The sequence below is a fragment of the Ambystoma mexicanum genome, chromosome 7p, assembly GCF_040938575.1.
Source record: "Ambystoma mexicanum isolate Mex_15411 chromosome 7p, UKY_AmexF1_1, whole genome shotgun sequence".
NCBI classification, from domain to species: Eukaryota; Metazoa; Chordata; class Amphibia; order Caudata; family Ambystomatidae; genus Ambystoma; species Ambystoma mexicanum.
In genome coordinates, this window is record NC_090939.1 from 433,065,956 (window position 1) to 433,084,679 (window position 18,724).

The window sequence follows — 18,724 nt, forward strand, 5'->3', positions numbered from 1 at the left end:
ATGCAACCGGCACTGATTGATAAATACTGCAAACCTCTTTGGGTCACCAGAAAATCGTTCGGGCGGAGCCAGAGGTACATTCCCAGGTAGGTTGATCTGCACTGGATTCATAGAGGATGTAGAAGGAAGATTTTCCCCCAGATGCGGGTAATGGGGTCTGTCCGGCTTGTGACTGTAGCAATTGTCTAGCGAGATCATCTGTTCGCTCCTTGGAAATAATCAGTTCCCTTCTTAGAGCGTTCATTTCCTGACGGGCTGCATGCACTTCTGCCCTTAGTTCCCCAAGTAACTGGGCTAGCTGGTCGGTATCCGAGGTTTCCATAGCGCCTGGACGGGAGTTTTGTGGTAGGCTTTGCGTTCTGTAACGCTCACCTGATTCCCGTAGAGGCGCCGGTCTTGACTGGGCGTATACCGTATCTTCAAAGGTGATGTGTAACACACGGCTGGCTCTTTGGGCTGGACCTCTGTGCACTGTATCTCTGACTCGAAGGGTAAGATGTCTGCAGATAGAAAATATGGGATTAAGGAACTGGGTTATTGAATGTCTCTCTCTTCTTCCCTTTCTCTTCTCCTGTAGAACCCCAAAGGTTAACGCTCTCACCTTAGGTAAGTGAACGCCGTGCTCTCCATCTGCCTCGGGGCAGGGTGCTGTAACCAGTTTCTTCACTGGATAAGGGGAGCAGGCCTCTTGACTTCAGAGGACTGCTGTCCGTCATTTACTCCACGAACGGTAAGTTTCGAGTAATTCTAATGTCTTTAAAGTCTTTAGTAATGATGTTTCTTGTTTTGCAGGGTTCCGGCGATGGCGGATGACGGGCTGAAGTGAGTTGAAGATGGAGCCCGTGTGATGAATAGAAGCGCCTGGAAGCACGTAAGTAAGCGCTTGTTGCCTGCTTCACGATGCGCTCTAACTGTCTTTTTATTTTGCAGGTACAAGTTCGGAGCGGCTGCAGGGTGCCGGAATACCCACTGGGTTAGATGTGGAAAGGAGTAATGGCACGTGAGTATTAAAGTTCCCCAATGTCTTTAAACGCACCTTGTTTTGTCTTTCAGATGCGGGATGCAGAGCCGAAGGCCTCCGGAGCGTGCGAAGAGTTGGTAAGCTTTTGTCTTTCAGATGCCGGAATGCAGTGTGAAGACCTCCGGAGCGCACGAGGAGTAGGTAAGCCTTTGTCTTTCAGATGCCGGAATGCAGCGCCAGGCGTTGGTGACAGCCGATGGACCAGGTAAGTGAGCTGTCACTGAAGACCGTAATGCTAACCTGTTCTTTCTTGTCTTTATAGGTGTTGCTGAAGACTGGATTCAGGATGGTAAGCCTTTTTCCTTAGGCCCAGGATCAGATGCAGAAGACACGATGAGCGTTCTGCTGCAGAGGATGCAGAATAACGCAAAGCAAGATTCATCCATCGGGTGTGGTTTAAATAGCCTCCTGTAGTGCTTAGGTGTCTCCTTCCACAGCCACGCCTAGGTAAGAAAAGAGTTCCTGCTTTCCAGAATGGTTCCAGTGTTCTGAATCTAGGGAGTGGCTCCTGCCCCACCCAACAGGAAAAGTAGTTCCAAACAGAAGAGGATCAGAGGCTCAACTGGCAGGCAAGTAAGCAGCATGGTCTGCTGCAGGTAAGTCCACCCAAGCATTATGAGCCCGGCGCTTCCAGCGCTGGGACTGGGCATATTTATGAGCCTGGTGCCACTGGCGCCAGGACTGGGTCCAAAAGGTCCCAATTGGGACAGGTTGGCACTCGGAACCTGGGTTATGGATCTGCTTCCAAGGGAGTTGGGAAAACCCTGACCTTTTGGAAGCAGAGATCATGACAGCTGCCTACTGATCTCTACAGGGGAGCTTCCTCGCCAGGAAGAGGACACCCCGCCCTGATCAAAGGAATGTGACAGCTGTTGCCTGTTGAAAGGAAAGTTACAAAGAAAAAAAAACTGCCCAGAACTTTTGGTGTTTAAGTACTATTTGTGATTAAGTTTGAAACTCTTTAACTTTGCAACCTGAAGGAGGACAAATCTAAAAATAGGTAGATGTTAATCTAATTTTAGGCCATTGCTTTGAAGAAATTAATGAACCCTGTACTATCTAAGGGACCAAAGTTACAGGAAAACCCTAATTGTAGCAAAACTATTAATGCTGCAAGTCTAATATTGTATGTCCATGCGTTAGTGATAATCACCCAGATATCTACTGAATTAGAAATGATTAGTCCAAACTGTTATGATTAAAATTGATAAAATTCTACAGAATGACAAAGACAGCTCTCACAGAGATGGGGATTGAATGTAAAGATAAACCATCAAATATGTCATGTACATGTCCGATTTTATTAGGGGGCATCATTTTAGAAATGTACATTTGTGCAAAATTTAAGTTTTAGTCAAAATCAATGTGGGAGCTCTTATATCCCATAATGAAGATGACAGCTCTGTTCTGACTGCCAACCAGAGCAAGGAAAGTGCCTTTGACCACTCACAGCCGTGGGGTGTGGTTTGAAATTCTGCCCATACCATATACTTTGTGATGTCACTTGGTAGGATAAATGTAGGAACTTCACTTCACATATACACACTGCTTCCTGAACACATCCAGATTTCCGCGCAGCACTTTGTTCCTCACTTATTCATCCTATTAAGAACTTTTCTTTTTGCAGCTGATTCCAGTCTTCTTTGCAGAATCCAGGCCTCAGCATTCCTGAACTCTTTTTAGCTAGGCCCAAATTCAACCATCCCAAACTTAATGGAATTTAATTCTGATTCACTCTGGCTTGCTACCATTCACGCTTGCCTGCTGAAACTCACCATCACACTAATCTGCCATGTCCAATGACCAAAAGGCCAATCCATTCCAAATCCAGTTGAGGTGTCAGTCCAATTGACCAGAACCGCCCTCTGATCATCCTGCCAGAGGTGCCCTGCTGCCGGTAGACCCAATCCGATGACCAGAACCCTGACGGTCTAATCTTAATCACAATGGACTGTAAGTATCAACAAGAATAATATTAACCCATAGTATATTTGCCTTGTCCTATCCTAATCTCAAACTATCCCATCTTTAACTTCAGAACCTTTAATATTGTCAGAACCATTCTTGCGCTGATTTTTCCCATTTGTGTCATTAAACCATAACCCATTAGTGATTTGGATTAAATAAAGTAATTCCCATGCAGAACTGAAACTAGAGTATCACACATGAAGGGTAACAAGCGGCCGTGCATAACTGTGGAGATTCATGTGTGGCATTCTCTTTTTCATTGTCATTAATATAGTGTAATAAAACCAATCTGTCATTTTTCAAAATAAATTTCTGCTATTCTCTGTTCTATTTTTCGAAAACGCCTCTCACTAAGACTTCAATAACTCCTTCAATTTTATAGATAGAAATGTAAGTTGCACGATCTGAATGACACCTGGCTTAGTAGGATCGTTGTCTGTCTCCCTGTGTTCCCCCTTCCCTGCCTCATCGCGCCTTGAAACACTTGTGTATAGGCGCATTACAAATGCCATATCATATCATATCATAACTCTCACTTATACCTAAGACGCGTAGCTACATCCACAACTAAAAACTGCATTGCAGAACTTTGACCTGTTTTTATCAAAAATCGCATAGTGAAATCATGCCGCAAATTTACATTTTCAATTTTTCAAAATGTTACATGTGTCTTTTCCCATCCAAAGTGTTTCTTAGCTTCCATTCCAATCTAAAGTTTGTGCTGTTGCTCATCTTGTAGCTCATGTGTGTTAGGACCTGTTTGGTGTTACCTTCATAAACATTTCTATCAATTTAAGCATTTTTACCCTTTTGCATTGTTTCACAAAGCCATTTTCAACTGTCATTTTAAATGTTTCCAAAAACTGTTGTCTCTCTTGTTTGGGGAGGGAAGATTGCATTCAAGCTCTAGACATTGTTTTTCATTCATGAATACCTGCTGATTACTGACATCTGTGTAGGATTTCTCATTTGTGCCTTAAGAACTTAGCAGGGGGAAATATTAACCTAAACGCTATCTGTTCACAAACCAAAACTGTTCTTTTTCCTGTGTTTTCTATTCTACATTACTATAAGTGAATTCAATTGCTTTATTTATTTTCTGAATTGTATTGTCACCACCTGGTGATTGCTGCCCCATATATGCCCCACATATATGTATGTATATACATACTACATACTATATATATATATATGTATGTGTGATTTGAATATTAAATAAATAAATAAATAAAATAGATATCAGCAACAGTCATCATGCTGACCTCCCATTCCAGATGTGTACATCAGTCTCATGTACCCTATTTTCCTCACCCCTCATGCTTCAGTGTACTGCCCTTGCAAGACATTCTCAACCCCTCCCTGTTTCTTACAATTAACTTTAATACCTCTATTCCCTTTGCTCCATCCTTTAACTATTTATTAAATCCCCTTACCTTGCAGACACCTCCTTCCATTTCCCACATTGCTCACTCGCCAATTCCTTGCCATCACGCCTTTTAAGTGCCCATCATATCTAGCCCATTCCTTGCCCCTCACCACCTTCCTTTGCCATGGATTACAGTTAGACATTATAGTATACCACCTTGATGTGTCAGTCAGCCTCTGCCAGACACAACAAGAAGCCATGATCAGGGTGTTGCCGGTAATTGTTGCTATGAGTTTTTCACTTGGATAATGCAGAGGGAAAGACGGCAATGGGATGTGGCTTTTTTGTGCTCCCAAATTTGCACTTTCTTGGAATGTTGGCTGCATAGTTCAACTCATTGAAGCAGTAAGATCTGCAAGGGAAATTTGCTTGGGACCTAGTGATGGAGAGGGAGCAAGAGTGACCTAATATATTTATGTGTGTTTTCAAATAGGTTGAAGTGTGTGTTTGTGTGTGTTTCAGTTTCTGTACCTGGGGAAAATGTGTTCCAGTGCAGTGACAGTGTAAAGTATAGGTGGGCGGATGTATCTGTTTATGTGACTTTGTATCTATGCACAGGAATCTGGTGTTGATTTGCATTCATGTCTTTCGCTGGTCCCATAAGAGAAGAGAGCCCTGGTTGTGGGGTGAAAATTAAAGAGCCCAGAGTGATTTGGGAAGTCCCATTGATGTATAAGGCCAGCATAGAAATGGTGATTTCAGACATGAGACCTATTGAACCTAAATCGCAAAGGAAAGATAGTGGGCTTGAATCTCAAAGTGCAAAGATATGCACAATGCATTTTTGCAAGGAAAAGAAAGACATGCGGATGACAATGCTGTTTTATTAAATCCATGGAGAGCTGCACTTTTACTTAAAGAGACAGATTGCAGCATGTACAATTTCTTTATGCAACATGAGACTGTGATCCCGAAATCATAATTGAAACCAAGCTTCTTGCTTTTAAAGAAATACAAGAACTTCCTTTTTGTTTTTCCTCATCCAAATGACATTATGCAGAGAGAAGTGCACACTAGACTTTCAGAGTTTGAACATGGTTTTCTCATATAACTGCCCTATACATATGGATAATCCAAAAGTGATATTCATGTATTTGGCAAATGCGAGATTAAAGAAGTACATCACATATGGATATAAGGCCCATGTGTCTTATAATATGTCATGTATAATGTATTATGTGTGAGTTTAAAAGCCATTGTTTGCAGAATTTTACAGGCAGCGGTCATTTCTCCTAAAGATGTAACTTAACCTCCAAGGCCTTCCTCTGCTGATCCTGGAGTGGGAGTTCTGGTTGTCAACCATCAATCATGGCCAATACTTAAAAATATAGAATGCACTACACTGCTTAGATTTAAACCATGGTGGAAACAGATAAGGCCATTCCTATTCTTTCAGCAGAAGTGACCTTGAGGTCACACTTCCCATAAAATGCCCATTTGTGTTGCAGACAGGGCCATTACAAGGCCAAGAAGGGAACATGAACATGAGCCAGCCTCTGGTTTATCACATGCAATTTAAGAGAGTAAAGGAAAAGGATGGAGTTTAGTTACTAGAAAAATACATATTATTTAATAAAAAGGGCAGCTTGTATGCCATAACGATAATTGCAGTCTTTATTTAAAGGTCACAGTAACCACCTTTGAACCATGCTAAAACAATTTGTGTGTGATAAACATAACTAAAGTTATTATTAAAAATATGATTTGGGCCTTTTCTTGATTCTGAGAGATTTGAAAGTTAGTGCGAGGGTGAAAGACAAAATTAACATGGGAACTATGAAGTGCCATATTTTTTGACTGATACGGCTCCTGAGTAAATGAAGAACAAACGTATCTATGCATAGGAAGGGAGTGCCGACTTTAGATTAGCATCATATGATTTGCCTTAAAATGTTGGTAAAAATACATCCATACATTGAAAGATATGAAAAATTGGGGTACAGAATTGATCCTTTTGTGCATAAAGAAAATCAACTCTTGTCATAAGTGCCAATACTGTACATAATCAATCCTTCACATTGATGTTGAAAATTGCTGAAAAAAATGTTAACAAACCTTTTTTACATTACAACCATTGGAGGTTGCATTCCAGAAATAGCACTGGAGGTATTTCAGAAATACCACTTATGCTGGTTGAAAACTTTAAGTAGGCAGAATTTCCAGAAATACCATGATCGGTGCTGCTAACATTCCACAGCGGTATTAAAAAATCGTCCCAACTCTGAATGAGCTCTTTAGTTTGTAACCTTCTAATAATGAATACCTGAATATTACATCTATCTACGTGTTTTTTTCAACTCTGGCCAAAAAGTAAGCAGCACACACAGTCCTACAGCCATTTCTATAACCATTATATAAGTAACATTCATGGGTGGTATTCAGTGTGCCTTGTAACATAGGGTAAGCATTTGTACAGAATCAAACCAAGGACAAGCTCTAATAAGATATGGACCCTTACTTCTTTAGCAAGTAAGGGTCATGATAAAATTATGTGGATTGTAACAGACCAGTGGTGTATGGGGAACAGTGGTGCTACCATTACCATTCAGGGTCACATAATCTGTTATTTAAAAGCATATGTTGTCACTGGGCGGTATGACCATACCCTGCCGCCTATGCTCCTCTCCCTCTCAATCAGTGTTGAAATCAAGGTGAATGCCTCGCCCTTTCTACACATAGGGCCTCATTACACGGACGGCAGTAAGGGTTAATGGTCACCGTTAATGGTACCGGTGACTGTTAACCCTTACCGCCTTACTATGAGGTCCCTTTGCGGGTTGGAGACTTTAACGCTTGCTTTTTGCAGGCGTTAAAAACCAACCCGCAAAGGGACCAGGGTGCTAATTACAGTACCACAATTTGCGGCACCGTAATTAGCGCCTTCCCCATTCCCATAGAGCCCAATGGGGCAAAAATGGGAATGGGGAAGGGCAATGGGGGAAGGGGGAATTACCGCCCTGGCAACCTTGGAATAGGGCGGTATTTCCCCTTTCCACCAAGGCGTTGCCAGTATTTTACCGGCATGGACCAAGATGCTAATAGCACCTTGGTCCTCCGCCTACCGTGTAATGAGGCCCATATTCTGAGCAGGCTTTGCAGCATTTGGTTCCTTTGTGGCAGGCTACATTCTGAAGGATTTTGTCTTTTTCAATTATTTATTTTACATTTTGGTGCTCTGGCCTGTGAGGCAGCAGCCCAGCCAGACTGGAGGGCAATTGCACATTTGCCCTCCATGCCAGTCCGCCCCTGTCTACATTTGAAAAGTAAATAATTTGCCAGAACTCTAGAGTGCCTGTACACTTAAACATGTATGAGAACAACACTCTTGCATACTATTAAACACTATCAATATTATTGTGATTCTAACAATGACAAGATTATATCCTATTTGCGATCTTGGGCTTCTTTCATCCTTTTAATGTGAAGGACTGAAGTTCAAAGTTAGATTACGCATAGCCTCTACTCTGGGGTGTCTGTCATTAGTTTATTTCTAAACCACCCCACCCCCCAACCAGCTTAGTTTCAAGGAGTGAAAACAAAGATTTCTGCAAGAAGAACACGTTCAACTATTCATCATTCTACTTTTCTGTTTGAACGGAGAAGACAATATTGGAACAGATGGTATCTAAATCACTGATTAGTACGGCCTTTGTTTAACTCCAAGGTTTCTCAGTGTAGGACAAACTATCCACTTTAGCAGCTTCAACATTCTTATCTACGTTGACATCATGGAAACAGTACAAAGTAAATTTTTCTCTTCTGAGCCAAAAACACAATTCCAAACATGGGACAGAAAGCAAAAAGTGATAAAAATGGCGGATAACTCAAAATGGCGGTGTAGTCAGCCTGTTCCAGGTTAATTCAATGCAATTTACAGTGTGATGCGAATGTGCTTAGGCCAATCGTTTACTATCAGGTGGTATTCATACAAAATATAATTTTACAAACCCTCCTTTTGGCTTCAGCCAAGAGCTTTACTCAAACATTAGCATTATCCGAAAACCACATATCATCATCAGAGCATCCTGAATCGTTATCTTCAAAAACATTGATCGCCATTAATTCCTTTATGTAGATGTCCTGAATTACCAAGGTATTAGTAATTTTTCCTGGCCTATGTGTCTTAGGTTCTAGTTTACCAACTGCTTGTGCACAACTTCTCCCTATAATGGAACAGAAGACAGGAAGACACTGGGGGTCATTACGAGTTTGGAGGTAGCCATGGTGCTGTTAGCGCCATGGCTGCCTCCCAACCCATGTCCGGGTCCAGTCTGGCTGAATGGGGACTTACCTGGACATTCCGACCTATGCGGACCCGATAAGTCCCCATTCAGTTTACCATTCCCCATTCCCATTTGAGCCCCCATAGGGCTCAATGGGAATGGGGAAGGTGCTAAGAACGGGCCCACAAATTGCAGGCCCGTTATTAGCTGCAAAGTCCCTTAACGGGACCCGCAGGGAATGGCTGATTAGACCAGCCGTTCCTGCTGGGATCCGCTAAGGGACCTCGGAATAGAGCGGTAAGGGTTTACCGGCACCGGCATCATTTCTGGTGACCGTTAACCCTTACCGCTCAACTCGGAATGAGGACCACTGTATGCAACAACAGCAAAAAAGCACAATCCCAAGGATCACCATTAGGACTGCAAAGATTTTCCAGGCCCAGTATCGTAACACATCCCAGAACCATGTGCCAATATCCCAGTTTCCCTCTGGAACTTGTAATTTCATACTCAAGGTGTGCACTTTCTTAATTGCCTTAAATATGGTGGGGGAGGAATCGGGTACAAAAATGCAACACGCAGATCCTGTCATTTTGCACACTCCACCACACTCAGCTAGAATGATGTCTAGCACCATCCTATTTTGGAGAGCCACTAATCTAAAAGCCGTTTGCTCTTTTGTCATGTCATATAGGTGGTTTCATTGATGGTTTTCTATAAAACCCTCAGCAATTTTCTAATATCTTGGGAGTTTATTATATGTCCCCAAAATGGTACAAAGGATTTAGCAACGTCACCCAGAATCTGTGAGGGAGTGTTACCATCCTCATCCTGCCTGGGACGAGTTCTAGAAACTTCAGCAGTGGTGGCGACATCTACACCTGTTAACAGTATTCCTAAACAACAAGTACACTCCCAGTCTCTTGGCCACCATGGATATGCTTCATTACTGCAAACAAAGTAAACAGGATCTAATACATACAGAGGTCTATCCTCACTGGTTAGTACAGGAGCATTCATACATCCCTTAAATTTACCCATTGGCTCGGAACCCTCTCTGTGTTTGCAAAATGGAGCAGACTGTGGACTATGGTTAATGGTATAGGAAAGAGGCACAGCATCCCTATTAACTACGGGAGCCATTTTAAAGGTAATGATAGATTGGAATGGTCTGGAGAGTCTATCAGAAGGCCTAATAGAAGCAACATTTATCTCGCTCCTATTTGCAAACAGAGAACATCCTAAAGGTGCTAAAATTGGTCTTATTAAAAATGTCATGTGTGGAGTTCATGACCATCAGGAGAGTGTTGTTGTGGTAATCCCCTCTATGTTGGAGGTCTCGAGGACAAAGAGTGTGCAAATACACATAAGGTGGAGATGTAGTGGAGACACTTGCAGTTGGCAATAAATATCAAGTGCGATGTGCACTCTCCAGATACCAAAATATGAGTGTCAATGTATTTACAATACAAGCTGTTATTGTGATCAGTATCCATTTGGTCCTAGGGGACCATGGCCCTCGATGGGCGAACTCATGATCAGCAAAACAATCAGTATCCTTATTAGTACGAGTAGCCCCAAACACAGGCATAGTTTCTCAGTGTCCGTTAAGAAGCCTCAATGTTAGGCTCTTTTAGTTCATCCATGGGTGGGACTTGTCCACGTGGCCTATCTTGATTGAAGGTAACATTGCTAGTCTCTGCCTCTTATCGTATGCAGCAGAGGACTGATGAAGGACTGGCCCAACGTTGGTTTCTTGTGGGTTTCTTGTGGGTACAGAATCCTAGCTGCAATTTCCTATTCTATTTACATTAATGTAATGTCAGCAGGCCCTAAATCTAAATCTTGTTCCGTGATTGCAGATTGTACCTTAAATCTCCAGGTACAGAATGATCAGAAATCAAAGCGTTGTTCTTTCCTGAAGAAGATGAAAAAGCGGAAACAATATCGATAGATTGTGAAGAAGAAATAGAAGAAGAAGAAGCAATCTTCGCATGCCCCACGGGCTCAGGAAGGACTTTCATGGCACCCTTGGTGTCGCTCAAAGCAGGTTCGTTATGAGCGTCAGGATCATCAATTCCCCTCTCTGACCATTCGTCTAAAGGCAGAGTAAAAGGAATCCTCTTCACATGTGTCGTGTGGATCCACTGTTTCTTTATGGTCATTCATACTGCAGTTTGCAAAGCCAAAAGAACCTAATGGGGTCCCTTCCAATGAGGTGCAAGCCAGGTGACCCTCTTGACATTTTTCACCAAGACCCACTGACCAGGTCGGAGTCGGTGACCTGGAACCTCGTATTTTACAGGGAGAGCTGCTTGTACCTGTTGGTGAATCAAACACAGTTTTTGAGTCAACTGGTCACAATAATTAGACAAAAGCGAATACTCAATGGGCCTCATTACGACTTTGGAGGTAGCCATGGCGCTATTGGCACCATGGCTGTCTCTAAAATTGGGACCGGGTTCCCTGAATGGAGAATTACCAGGCTATTCCGAGTTTGGAAGGCCCGGTAATTCCTCCTTCAGGGAACCCGGGACCGGATCTTTCCCATTCCCATTTGAGCCCCCATAGGGCTCAATGGGAATGGGTGCAGGAGCTAACAACGGGCCTAATTACGACCAGCCCATTGTTAGCTCCCTGGTCCCCTCGCGGGACCCGCTCTGGACGTCTGGTAAAACCAGACGTCCACATCGGGTCCTGCGAGGGAAACTCGTAATAGTGCGGAATGCGTTTAACGGCACCGGCACCATTACAGGTGCTGTTAAACGCAATCCACACAGGTTGTAATGAGGCCCAATATCTTTCAACTGTTTGCACCTTAGTGCATTCCATACATTGGCTGGTCTCCCCATGACAATCTCATAGGGGGAGAGCCCTGGCTTTGACTGTGCGGTCGTCTGCATCGATAGTAAGGCTATTAGCAAAGCATCCGGCCATTTCAGATTGCTGTGTGCGCAGACTTTAGCGATTTTATTCTTTAAGATACTGTTATGGCGTTCCACAAGGCTGGCCCTCTGAGCATGCCTGGCCGAGTGAAACTGTTTATCAATCTGTAATCCGGCACATACTTGCAGGATGACAGCAGCGATATAATGTGGGCCATTATCGGACCAAATTACTCTCGACAAGCCAAACCTACGGAAATATTCCCTACGCATGGTATTTGCCCTTGACATTGCTGTGGCATCTTTTAGTGGGAAAGCCTCAACCCATTTGCTAAAGGCACAGATCACAACTAAGACATTTTTATAGTTTTGGCAACCTTCCATCTCAATGAAATCAAAATGGATCACCTCAAAAGGCATGGAGGGGGGACCAAAATTGCCCTTCGGTGTCGGTGATCCCTTCCCAATGTTATGTTGCAAACATTCAGCAGTTTTCTGGATATTGGTGTTATACCAGACGGGATCTAATTGTTGACAAATCTTTTTAGCACACATGTGTGTTGGACCATGAGCCATGGTGACCATAGCAGTGATGTAGGCATTGCGTAGCATCCATCTTTGCTTCTCATTATCCACCCAACAGGCCTCATCGTCTAGACCCACTGGACCCTCAGCCCACTGTTTGATTTCTCCTGGAGTAGCTTCAGCCTGAATTTCTTTTATACAGCTAATCCCTTCGTCCATCATATAAGTATTAGTAACCCATCTTGCTGAATCAAACATGTACATTTTTTAGTGCAAATCAGTAGCAGTCTGTTTGGCTATTCTGTCAGCAAAAGTGTTTCCTTTTCCTATATCTTCAGTCACTTTCTGGTGTGTGGCACACTTCATTATTGCTAGTTGTGTAGGAAGCACAAGTGCTGATAGCAACCAGACTATCAGAGTGCCATGTTGAATTTTTGTTCCATGTGAGGTCAAGAATCCTCTCTCAGCACATAGTTGGCCAAAATGATGAACCACCCCAAATTCGTATTGGCTATCTGTATATATGTTTACACTAAGCCCTTCAGAAATTTCACAAGCTCAGGTTAATGCAATAATCTCTGCAGTTTGCAAAGAGTTATGCAGAATTTGTTTACTCTCCACAACAGTGCTTAATGTGGTGATTACATAAGCAGCAGTAGATGTACCATCCGGTAGTTTAAAACAGGAGCCATCACAGAATAGCTCCCCTTGTGGATTCCTTAAAGGTGTATCAATTAAATCAATTCTGCCCTTTGTTTCTTGTTCTGTAATAAAGAGGAAATCATGTAACATTTCGTCACTGCAATCCATCTCTTCTGGAGAAGGCAATAGTTCAGCCGGATTCAATGAACAACATCTCTTAATTTGAATATGCGGAGCAAATAGAATCAGCTCGTACCTTGTTAGTCAAGCTGATGTGAGATTTTGCATCTGAGTTCTGTTTAATAGAAGGTCTACGGAGTGGGGTTCCATCACGGTTAAAGAGTGACCTAGTACCATGCCCTCACTTTGTTTCACGGATGGAGCAGCATCAATTACAGCTCTCAAACATCTAGGTAAAGCACATGCAACAGGGTCTAACGTGAAGGAAAAATAGCTGCATGGCCTACTATTGCCCCCATGTTCCTGTGTCAAAACAGCCAAAGCAAACCCATCACATTCATGCACATACAACACAAAGCCTTTTTCATAATTTGGTGTGCCCAAAACTGGTGCTGAACACAGCGCAGGCTTGATCAACTCAAAAGTGTTCTGGCAATCCATGTTCCACGGTAAAGGCAAAGAAATGTCCTTATTGCTCAGTGCCAACATAGGTTTTATCAACAAAGAGAAATTCGGGATCCACTGTCTACAATATGAGGCCATGACTATTAAAGCTCTGACATCCTTCTGTTTATTTGGAACAGATATCTCAGAGATGCTTTGTATCTGTTCAGGTGTCAGTCTTCTTCCCTCCTTTGACAAGAGATCACCCAAATAGGCGAACTCCTGTCTACAATACTGACATTTCTTCAACAAAGCCTTATGCCCATGCTCTGCTAAATGAATAAGCAGCAACACAGTGCCCTCTTTGCAGGTATCTTCCGAATCAGCAGCTAGAAGTAGATCATCAACATATTGCAACAACGTGCAAGTGGAAGGCAACTCGAGCGTATCAAGCTGCTCTTTCAATGTTCTTCTATAGATGCTTGGACTCTAAGTGTACCCATGCGGCACACGAGTAAATGTGAACGAGCGTCCCCCTAGGATGAACTCAAACAAATATCTGCTATCAAAATGCACAGGGATACTAAAGAAGGCGTTCTTCAAATCCACGACACTAAAATGTGGAGCCATGGCTGCAATCATAGTCAGAATTGTGGTTACATCGGGTACAATCAGAAACTGTGCGTAAATCAATGATAAAACTAAAAGGAATCGCATTATTACCTTTCCTATAGACTGGTAAAATCAGGCCATTACAAACGCTTCCCGCAATTTCTTCAATTACACCTCAGTGTACAAAATCAGAGATAATACTCTTCAAAGCCTTTTCACTTTCAACCGTAATCTTATATTGCAGAATACGTGGCAATTTAACACCTGGTTTCAACACAATTTTAACTGGCTCGATTTGTAAAATTACAAAGTAACTATCATTAACTGCCCAGAGACGTGTTGGAACTTTATTCTATTCAGTTGGTAAAGGCATAGACAAAAATTGTGGAACAGAAGTTTGTTGGGGCGAAATCGTTAAGTACACTCGATCTGGAGAACACATATGTAACGCTCACCTGATTCCCGCAGAGGCGCCGGTCTTGACTGGGTGAATGCTGTATCTTCAAAGGTGATGTGTAACACACGGTTGGCTCTTTGGGCTGGACCTCTGTGCACTGTATGTCTGACTCGAAGAGTAAGATGTCTGCAGATAGAAAATATGGGATTAATGAACTGGGGTTATTGGGTGCCTCTCTCCTCTTCCCTTTCTCTTCTCCTGTAGAACCCCAAAGGTTAACGCCCTCACCTTAGGTAAGTGAACGCCGAGCTCTCCATCTGCCTCGGGGCAGGGTGCCGTAAGCAGTTTCTTCACTGGATAAGGGTGCAGGCCTCTTGACCTCAGAGGACTGCTGTCCGTCGTTAACTGCACGAACGGTAAGTTCTGGGCACTTCAAATGTCTTAAAAGTCTTTTGTAATGATATCTCTTGTTTTGCAGGGTTCCGGCGATGGCGGATGGCGGGCTGATGAGAGTTGAGGATCGAACCCGCGTGAGGAATAGAAGCGCCTGGAAGCACGTAAGTAAGCGCTTGTAGCCTGCTTCACAATGCGCACTAACTGTCCCTTTTATCTTGCAGGTACAAGTTCGGAGCTTTAGAGAAGCTAAAGGGTGCTGGAATACCCACTGGATTCGGTGTGGGAAGGAGTAATGGCACGTGAGTAATAAAGTTGCCCAATGTCTTTAAACGCACCTTCTTTTGTCTTTCAGATGCGGGATGCAGTGCCGAAGGCCTCCGGAGCATGCGAAGAGCTGGTAAGCTTTTGTCTTTCAGATGCCGGAATGCAGTGCGAAGACCTCCGGAGCATGCGAAGAGTAGGTAAGCCTTTGTCTTTCAGATGCCGGAATGCAGCGTGAGGCGTTAGTGACAGCCGATGGACCAGGTAAGAGATGCGCTGCCACTGAAGACCGTAGTGCTAACCTGTTCTTTCTTTGTCTTTACAGGTGCTGCTGAAGACTGGATTCCAAGATGGTAAGCCTTTGTTCCCTTAGGCCCAGGATCAGAAGCAGAAGACACGATGAGCGCTCTGCTGCAGAGAATGCAGAATAACACAAAGCAAGATTCATCCATCGGGTGTGGTTTAAATAGCCTCCTGTAGTGCTTAGGTGTCTCCTTCCACAGCCACGCCCAGGTAAGAAAAGAGTTCCTGCTTTCCAGAAGAGTTCCAGTGTTCTGAACCTAGGGAGTGGCTCCTGCCCCACCCAACAGGAAAAGTAGTCCCAAACAGAAGAGGATCAGGGGTTCAACTGGGGTTCAACTGGCAGGTAAGTAAGCAGCATGGTCTGCTGCAGGTAAGTCCACCCAAGCATTATGAGCCCGGCGCTTCCAGCGCTGGGACTGGGCATCTTTATGAGCCTGGTGCCACTGGCGCCAGGACAGGGTCCAAAAGGTCCCAATTGGGACTGGCTGGCACTCGGAACCGGGGTTATGGGTCTGCTTCCAAGGGAGTCGGGCAAGTCCTGATCTTTTGGAAGCAGAGATCATGACAACATATTTGCCACAATTTGTTGTCAATAGAAAGGGACAAGAATCAGTAAATGGTCCCAGTGAAATTGGTACCGGCCGAGAGTCCGGACTAACCACTGCCGTAGCAGAGAACCCTACAGAAATGGTGTTCTACCCTGAGAGTGGAATATCTGGAACACGTAAATGATCAATAGAACACTTCTGTGCTCCTGTTTCTATCAAGAAGAAATGCTCCCTATTCCCCACCTTCAATTCAGCATAGGTCCCTTTCTGATCGATGGGAATAGGTATCGGTTCCAGACCCTGCTTCGGCTGTCCTAGCAGATCAGTATATCGGCAGATCCAAAATCTTCAGTAAAATGAACATTCAAAGGTTTATCAAAAATATTTCCACTACTGACACTCTGTTGCAGATTATCTTTTGATGGTGTCTGATGGTTCTGTGAAAACTGACTTCTATCAGGACCCCCTATACCAGGACGGCCTCTGGTTTGTCTACCCATGGCACGATACGCACTATTTGATCTCTGCTGTAGGATCGGGCATTGTGTTCACCAATAACCCTCCTGTCTACAATATGCACACTGGTTTATGTGTACGGGACCCAGTTGTGCGCCACCTTGTGGTGTAAAATGGCCTCTGAATTGTGTATTCCCATCTCTGGCTCCTCCAGCTATTTGCTGCAATAACACTCTAGCCTCCAGGTCTCCCTTTTTCTTTTGTACCTTCTGCTTCTCTGTATTAACCCTATTTTCATAGTACTGTGCCACGTGTAACACTTCAGATTGCGATTTCGCTTGCCAAGCACTCAAAGAAGTCATGATCTGTTATTGTATTTCAGGCATCAATCCTGCGGAATAAAACCCTGCAACAGGATGACAATTTCCCAGGCATAGTTAAATTGCGATCTTACCTGGCTATGTTTGTTTCTGCCGAAACAACACTTACAAAAAATATCAGGATTCTAAGAATTGGGGTTCGACTCACCTGATTTCAAATCAAAGGATCCGATTGGACATCAAATTATCGTGGCTGCTGTTTTCGCAAAACAGGCCTCGATACGGGTACCCTCGTCGTGATGCCCTACTAAACGCTTCTCACTGTGGAGGAATTCCGTCTCACTTTGCAGGGTGCCCCGTCACTCTCTGATCCCAGTCCGGCAGCCCCGTCTTTGTCTAGCGATGTGACAACAATCTTGAGGGTCCCTATATTGGCACCATCTTAACGATGAAAGAATATCGAGGCTTAATATCACATAATAGAAATACGCCGGTCACGAGGCCAAAGTATAATGCACATTTATTAACAGGCAGCTGTCTGGTCTCTCAACATCCTGCATTGTGTGCAAGCAGACACCGTGAGATGAGAGAGAGTGCTGGACATTAGAAAAACACAAGTATTTATGCAAGTTTTCCACAATCCTGGACACATCATCCAGCCTCTCTTCTTGTAATACATTTACCTAGGGTTCATGGCCTATCCACATAACTAAGTCATGCTTAAACATCTTTGAATAGTTTGTTGTTTGTTGTTTAAAGTCAGCTTAGTTTCAAGGAGTGAAAACAAAGATTTCTGCAAGAAGAGCACGTTCAACTATTCATCATTCTACTTTGCTATTTGAACGGAGAAGGCACCATTGGAACAGATGGTATCTAAATTACTGATTAGTATGGCTTTTGTTTAACTCCAAGGTTTCTCAGTGTAGGACAAACAATCCACTTTAGCAGCCTAAACATTCTTATCTACGTTGACATCATGGAAACAGTACACATTTAATTTTGCTCTGCTGGAGCCAAAAACACAATTCTAAACATGAGACAGAAAGCAAGAGGTGATCAAAGTGGTGGATAACTCAAAATGGTGGCATAGTCAGCCTGTTTCAGGTTCATTCAATGCAATTTATAGTGCAATGCAAATGTGCTTACTATTAGGTGGTATTCATGCAAAATATACTTTTACAGCCTGCACACACAGACTGCCTTATGGTGCCCCACTAGCACTTCTTTGGGACACCTACCGGAGCCCATGTCCTGTCTGGCTATTCAACTGCTGGCTGTGCTTAGCCACTTCAACATCAGCCATGTCTGTAGTTCCAGACCTGCTCTGCTACCCCTGTACCAGCACAGAGGAGCCTGTCAAGCTCCCATACCACATGTCTCTCTCACACAGAGAAACACCACAGACTACAATGCATGCATAAGGTGGGGGCCATGCAGCCCATGGAGCATGCCTGCAGACAAATGTGGGACACAGCTGAGCCAACTGCATCTCAGGTCATCTGGTGGGCCTGGCCCATCCACATTGACCCCGGCAAAAGGAACTGGCTGAAGGAAACAATGACGTGTTGCCATGAGGCAGTGCTAGTCATAAGGTCACCATTCACGGTCTGGAACAATGCCAACAATACTGTGCTGGTGTCTGCTAGCGGCATAACACTGTCTGTGGGTTGAGCTCCATGAAAAAGACATGTCCCCCTGAGCGGTGCTGGGAAGTGGGCCACTGTACACCATATTCCCTGTGTCTGCTATCAGACGTAAAATCAGCACAGTACAGAGTGAACTTCAACATCATTCGATGTGCCAGAGGGACCCCTGGAAATGTAATGACGATCCACTCAAATAACATGCCTGAATGTAGCAGTCTGCTATGTCTGATCTGAGTATGTTGCCAGGTGCCAGGTGCCCAGGTGGCTGGCCTGGGATGAGCTACAAGGCCTCAGGCCTCTCCATGTGACCTTAGTGTCAGTGGATGGCCCAATGCTGCAGATTGTGTGGCCCTGTTGGTCACGCATGTTCCAACGGCCCAGCTGGACCCATGCAATAATCCTGAGAGAAGGGGCTGCTGCTGCACATGTCCACACCATGGGAGTGGACTTCCACTCTGTGAAACTGTCATCCCCCCGGGCTGTAGTTGAAAAACACGCTCAGCAGAGAAGTGCAAGAGCATGGCTCAAGGT